Source organism: Chrysochloris asiatica, unplaced genomic scaffold, assembly GCF_000296735.1.
Source record: "Chrysochloris asiatica unplaced genomic scaffold, ChrAsi1.0 scaffold00066, whole genome shotgun sequence".
NCBI lineage: Eukaryota > Metazoa > Chordata > Mammalia > Afrosoricida > Chrysochloridae > Chrysochloris > Chrysochloris asiatica.
In genome coordinates this window covers 10,594,825-10,602,085 of record NW_006408584.1, presented here as the reverse complement: position 1 = coordinate 10,602,085, position 7,261 = coordinate 10,594,825, and positions in this window count along the sequence as shown.

Genomic DNA, 7,261 nt, shown 5'->3' with positions numbered 1-7,261 from the left:
CCTAGACAGATTGAATACTACTCACTGGAGATTCTACCTTCCTCCAGGCTCTCTGGATCTAGGTTCCCTCTTGAAAGCTTGTAAGCCAGTCACTTCTTGCCTTTGTAGCCTCCTGACCCCCATTTTGGGTAGCCAATGTCCAAGTTCCCAATGTATGATGTTCTTGATGTCATCCCACAACTCTTCTGATCTTCAGTCTTAGGTCTTTACTGTTTAATGTATCAAATCTGTTCTTTAAATGATCTCTAAATTCAGGAGAGATATATCCAAGGTCATATTTTGGCTCTCATGGATTTGTTTTCATTTTCATCAGCATCAGTTTGAATTTGCATATGAGTAATTGATGGTCTGTTCCACAGTCTGCCCCTGTTTTGTTTTGACTGATGATATGGAGCTTTATCATCATCTCTTTTGGCAGATAATAGTCAATTTGATTTCTGTGTATTCCATCTGGTGAGGTCCATGTGTATAGTCATCTCTTATGTTGTCTAAAGAAGGTATTTGAAAGGAACAAATCATTGGTTTTGCAGAATTCTATCATGCAATCTCCAGTATCATTTCTATCACCAAGGCCATGTTTTCCAGCTACTGATCCTTCCTCTTTGTTCCCAATCTTTGCATTCCAATCACCAGGAATGATCAATACATCTTGATTGCATGTTTGATCAATTTCAGATTGAAGAAGTAGGTAGGGTTCTTCTATTTCATCCTCACTGGCTTTAGTGGTTGGTACATAAATTTGAATAATAGTGGTATTAACTGGTCTTCCCTATAGGCACATGGATGTTATCCTATCACAGACCGCCTTGAACCTCATGACAAGTCTGGATGTCTTCTTTTTGACCACGAATGCAACACCATTCCTCTACAATTTGTCATTTCCAGCATAATAAACTATGCGGTTGTCAGATTCAGAATGGCCAATATCAGTGCATTTCAGCTCACTAATGGCTAAGACATCGATGTTGATGTGCTCCATTTCATTTTTGACAACTTCCAATTTTCCCAGATTCATACTTCTTACATTCCATGTTCCTATTTTCAATGGATGTTTACAGCTGTTTCTCTTCATTTTGAGTTGTGCCCCATCAGCAAATGAAGGTCCCATGGCTTTTCTCCATTCGCATCATCACAGTCAACTCTACTTTGAGGAAGCAGCTCTTCCTCAGTCGCATTTTGAGTGCCTTCCAACTTGAGGGCCTCATTTTCTGGCACTATATCTGACAGTATTTCTCTGCTGTTCATAAGGTTTTCAGTGACTAAATATTTGGAAATAGTTCATAACTCTTTCTTCCTAGTCTGTCTTTGTCTGGAAGCTCATCTGAAACCTGTGCACCATGGGTGACCCTGCTGGTATTTAAAATACCAATGGCATAGCTTTCAGAATCACAGCAACTCACAAGCCACCACAGTACGACAAACTGACAGACGAGTGGTGGTTATGATTACACAAATGTGAGGTGTTTGTGGCCCACCAAGACAGTGCATTAGGTGCTTTATATATATGTGAATTCATTTAATCTTATACTGATAATTACCTTAAAATAAGAGATACTAATTTCTATTTCACACACAAGGATAGTGAAGCTCACTGAGGTTACAATAACTTGCTCATGAACACAATCAGTAAATGGTAAAGTGTGGCAAGGGGCTTAGATCTGTGTCTTGGGTATTAAAGGCTTTGCTCCTTCCACCCCACAAATGAACAGGGATAATAAAGATTTCCTTTGTTGCCACATAAGCTTAACATTCCAAATGCATTCAGAGAGACCAGCAGATATGACAAATTAAAATTCTGTATGTTGTTTCAAGGTACATAAGTGCATTTATTTCCATAATTAAAGTATCTCATAATCATATAAATCTAGATCTTATATTCTCTGTTCTTTTGTGTTCAAAACCCTTTTGTGTTCCATAATACGAAAAATTTAAAGGAATGCACAGTCTCATAATGATTTTAAGTGTGAGTGTAACTCCAGAAGCATGCTTAAAAAACATAGTATTATATAAAGAGGAGACACAAGACTCTGTAAGGATGTATTGTGCATTTAAGAAAGTGTACTAAATGTAATAGGGAAAACAAGGTTAAGTTTTTCCTTCAGAAATTTAATATATTATTGAAAAGACAAATAATAAAAATATGAAAAATAAAATGATAGATGGAAATGGTACAAAAATGAAAAGCTAGTATATATGGTAGTGGTGTGCCGTCAAATTGGTTCTGACTCATAGTGACCCCATACAGGGTTCCAAGGCTATAAATCTTTATGAGAACAGAAAGTCTCATCTTTCTCCCATGGAACAGCTGGTAGTTTCAAACTGCTGATCTTGTAGTTAACACTCCAATTTGTAACCACTACACTACCAGAGATCCTTATATGATTCACTGTGAAATAGATCTTTTAAGAGAGATAACTCTAAAGTCCTCTGACAGGCTTCTTGTTGTTGCTATGTGCCGTGTAGTCAGTTCCAACTCATAGCGATTGTGTGCAGGGTTTCTGAGGCTGCACATCTTTACAGGAGCAGAAAGCCTCATCTTTCTCATGTGGAATAGTTGGTAGTTTCGAACTGCCAATCTTGAGGTTCACAGCCCAATTCGTAACCACAACGCTACCACAGCTCCTTCTGACAGGCTTAGGAGGGGAAAATACTCAGATTCAGGGCTATAGGAAAAGAAGAACAATATACTTGTTTCTGTCCACAAGAAAAAAACATGGTGCCTCAGTCACAATCTAAAATAATGAAAGATTTCTGTGATGTACGGCTGACACAGAGTGTGTCTTCTTCTCCGGGAGTGGGTGGGGGAATTTCCAGAAGTTGACTTTCCAGACTTATAGAACACAACATCTGTGTGGTCACTGTGGCAACCGTGACATTTTACTGCTTTTTCTGACTCAACCAGTGACAAGTTGCAGCACTAATCCTGAGTTTATTAAGAAGTGTCATCGTCTCATGTTAGAAAACTCTCTGGAGGATTTGGTGCTGTTCTCTCAGGTTGATTATTTGAGATTTATGTCCTGAAGTGCCAAATTGCATTTTTAATCTGTCATCAAAGCAGATTATCAGAATCAGAAATGACAAGATTTAACACATAGTTTTTCAGAGCTTTGACTAACAGCAAAAATTATAATGTATTTCACCACATTCAAAGTAAATATGATGTATTAATGAATGCTTTTCCTCTCTCACTGAATAATTATAGCTTCCTTCTTAATAAAAACAAATTATTTTTTATTTCCCTTAAGAAGACTATGATTAATGGTACAAAATTACACTTGCCTTTAATCAAGTAGATTTCCTTCTTTCCTCTGGATTAATGGGATTATGATATTTTATTAAAGACCTTAGAAAAGCCCAAAGAAAGAAATCTTTATCTTTAGCACCAAAGTTGACTTAATAATGATTATGAAAATGTTTTTGTTGTTGTTAAGTGTGTTGAGTTTGTTCCTACTCATAGCAGCCCTGTTTATGATTTCCAAGGAGCAGCTGGTGGGTTTGACCTGATGACTTTATGGTTCTATGTCCAGTGCTGATCCTACAGCACCACACCAGGAGTCTTATGAAAATATTTTTTTGCTCTTATTTGCTGTTGAGTCGATTCTGATACATAGCGACCACATACAGGGTTTATAAGGGGCAGCTGGTGGATTTGAACTGTCGATCTTGTGGTTTGCAGTCCAGTACTTATTCTACAGAGCCACACCAGGCCATTGCACTGTATTGCATTCCTTTGTTAAAATGTTCTATGGCAAATTAAACTAACAGTGTCTTACTATTTTAATTCTACTTTATTGAAGCATATTAGTATCACACAATGTGACCTTAGTAACCTAATAAGAGGACACTGATCTTAAAATTTTCATGGCAATGCACAAAATGGAAAGGAAGAATGTTTGCTAGCCCACGGTGAGGCAAGGCTTTTTAAAGAAATCTCTCTAAGCCAGAGTTTCTCTGCTTTAGTCTTATTGGTGTTTTAGGCTACATAATGTTGTGATTTTGAAAGTCTATTATATGTATTGTAGAATGTTTAGCAGTGTCTGCCCACTAGATGACAGCAGCACATACTACTACTACTACCCCCAATTGTGACAGCCAATAATGTCTCTGTTGTTGTTGTTAAGTTCCATGGAGTCGGTTCTGACCCATAGTGTCTGTATAGGGTTTCAGAGGATCCATTGGTGGGTTTGAACCACCAACATGTGGTTCAAACTGAACTTGCATTCCAGCGCATTATCCTGTAGTGCCACACTAGGACTCCTCTAGGCATTGCCAAAAGTCCCCTGGAGGGCAAAATTGTTCTCATTATAAAACTACTGCCTGAAACTATAGCACTCATTTTGGACCCAAAACCAGAGGACTATTGTAGCTGTGACTGGTAGCTCTTCCCCAATATGTATGTTTCATTTAGCAAATCTATTGGAGAAGACCTCTTTAAAGTATTAAAAAGCTAAGAGGACTAAAGTGAACCTGACCTAAGCTATGGTATTTTCAATCACCTCATATATATCAGAACAATAATGAAGACCAAAGGAGAATTAATGCTCTTGAATTATGATGTTGGCAAAGAATATTGAATATACCATGGACTGCCTGAAGAACAAACAAATCTGTCTTGGAAGAAGTCCAGCCAGAATGCTACTTAGAAGTGAGGATGGTAAGACTTCATCTCAAAAAAAAAAAAAAAAAAGACTTCATCTCATGTACTTTGGTCATGTTATCAGGAGGGACCAGTACCTGGAGAAGGACATCATGCTTGGTAAAGTGCAGGGTTAGCAAAAAAAAAACCCAAAACAACCTCTCACCAAAATGGACTGGCACACTGATTGAATAATTGTCAGGCTGGCACAGCCCCAGGAAGTGTTTTGTTCTATAGTACATAGGGTCACTATGAGTCAAAAACTACTTGATGGCACTTAATAGCAACAGCAATCTATTTAGTAATAGAAGTTCAGAAGTTCTAGTGAGTCATGTGGCTGTCTAGAATACAGACCACCCTTTCCAACTGTCCTTGCAGCAAAGTGGGACAATGACACTAAGTTACGGTTAATAGAATTTTAGTAGAAATTATGTGGATAACTTCCTGGTCAGGCCCTTAAAAGGAAAAAGATATGTTTCCTCCCATTCTTTGCCTTTTTTTTCAGACAGGGGATGAACAAGATCATGAGAGGTAAAACAGCCCCACAGGACTCAAGGATTGCAGCCGCATGCTGAGGTGCCACATTAGCTCTCATCCCTGAGAGAAATAAACTTCTGTGTTGCTTAAGCCAGTTGAATTGAGGTTTTGTTATAGCAATTGGCACATAATAATTAATGCACATCTCAATTACTGTTGCATGGACTGAGGCAAGATTTGCATGGGATTGAGAGAAAAGAAAGAAAAGGCTTTGCCCCACTGGAATTTAAGGAATGCTCTGATTAGAAAATAGTCCTTTTTCACTCAAATACTACTCACCAGGAGAACAAACATTGAGCAGGAAGAGAAGAAGTTAGTAATCCAGCCAATTAGACCAGCTGAATTAACACTGGTGATCAAACAGGAAGACAGTGGGCATGGGTGGTCCCTTCTGAGTTTAAACTGAAATTCATGTCTAGGCAGGTGTTCCTTTGCATGAACGGATTAGCCAAAGAAAGGAGGTGTTAGGATGCAAGTCTGTGTGAGTGTCCAAAATGAGGAAGACATACAAGTAGAATGGATGATCTAGTGTCTGGTCACCTGTCCAGCTCTATAGATAAACTTTGAGCTAATGAAGAATGAAGACCTGCAGGTCCAAGTGAGATAATGTGTTCAAGGGACTTTGTGAAACACAGGTATACAGAGAGGGGAAGATGAACCTAGCTCTCTCTCCACAAGGATCCCACTCTATTGTGAAATTTCTACCTGCTCGATGGTGGCAGCAGGTGCCCAGTGGCAAAAGCTGAGAAGGGGAGTACTAATGGTGTGTGAGGATGATGTTTACTTATAAGCATAATTGATATACCCCCTTGGAAGTACCTAGAGTTACTTAAAAAATGATAGAATCTCTCATCCATGGGCATAATAAAATGGCTGCTTGCTGCGCTTTCGCTCTCCCTCCTGGAACCTCTCTTGCAACCTAAGGGAACTTCCCCTTTCCTACCTGCATGGCATCCTTTACCTCCACTAATCTCAACCCCGCCCTCCTCTTTAACCAGTATAAAAGTCCTTCCCCCAGCAATACTCTCTCTCTCTCTCTCTTCCCAAACTCCAATAAAGCCTTACACGTGGGTGTTTGTGTTTCCGCTCATTCCATCTCACAAAAATGAAGGAACTTTGAAAAATGATAATGCCATGCTACAATGGGTAAGACCTAAGGTGAAAAGTGAGTTGTTAAATGTTGACTGTTTCTTGGGGCAGACAATGGTGATGTCCAAGCCAAATATAATTCCAAGGCTCTTCTCCCTGTAATGTTTAAGCCACAAGGGGTTGCAAGACAGGGTCCAAGGTTTATTGTTGTTGTTGTTAGTGCCATTGAGTCAGTTTCTATTCATAGTGACCCTATACAGGGCTTCTGAAGAGTGGTTAGTGGGTTTGAACCACTGACCTTGTGGCTCAAACTGACTTTTGGTCCAGTTCTTATCATTTAGTACCACACCAGGACTCTGTGTTCAAGGCAGATATGAAGAAAACAAAAACTGTAGTGTGTTCCTGGATGACATTTTTCATCCTGATACTGCCTTTTCTTCTCCTTTCTTCCTGCTGGAAAGTGAAGATGATGCCTGAAGCAGCAGCCAGCATTGTCTTTGAACCACTGCAATTGCTGATTTCTGGGTTCTTGTTTTGTGAGTTAAATAACCCCTATGTGTTTAAATTGTCCTCGTTGAGTTCTCTATCACTTGAAACTATTGCTAACTGGTTGGTATATGCTCACAGGCTGATAAGACCTGGGGAAAATTATATAACAACAAATATAATTGTTGTCAGCCCTTCTGAAAAAACAGCCTGACATTTACAAGTGTCTCTTTCCAAACACTCTACCCAGTCTGATGTGGCCTTTGTCTGATGTCTTACAATGTTTTGCTGTTCCTTTACCTATGTAAAAATTGTTGTTGATGATGTAGAGAAACTGAATCCCTAGTATACTTATGGTGGGAATAGAAAATGGTACCGCCACTCTGGAAAAGTGTTTCATAGCTTGATACGAAATTAGTACTGATACCAAATGTCATCTAATCAATTTCTACTCTTGATGACCCAATGTATGTCAGAGGAAAACTGTGCTCCATGATTTTCTTTTTTTTTTAA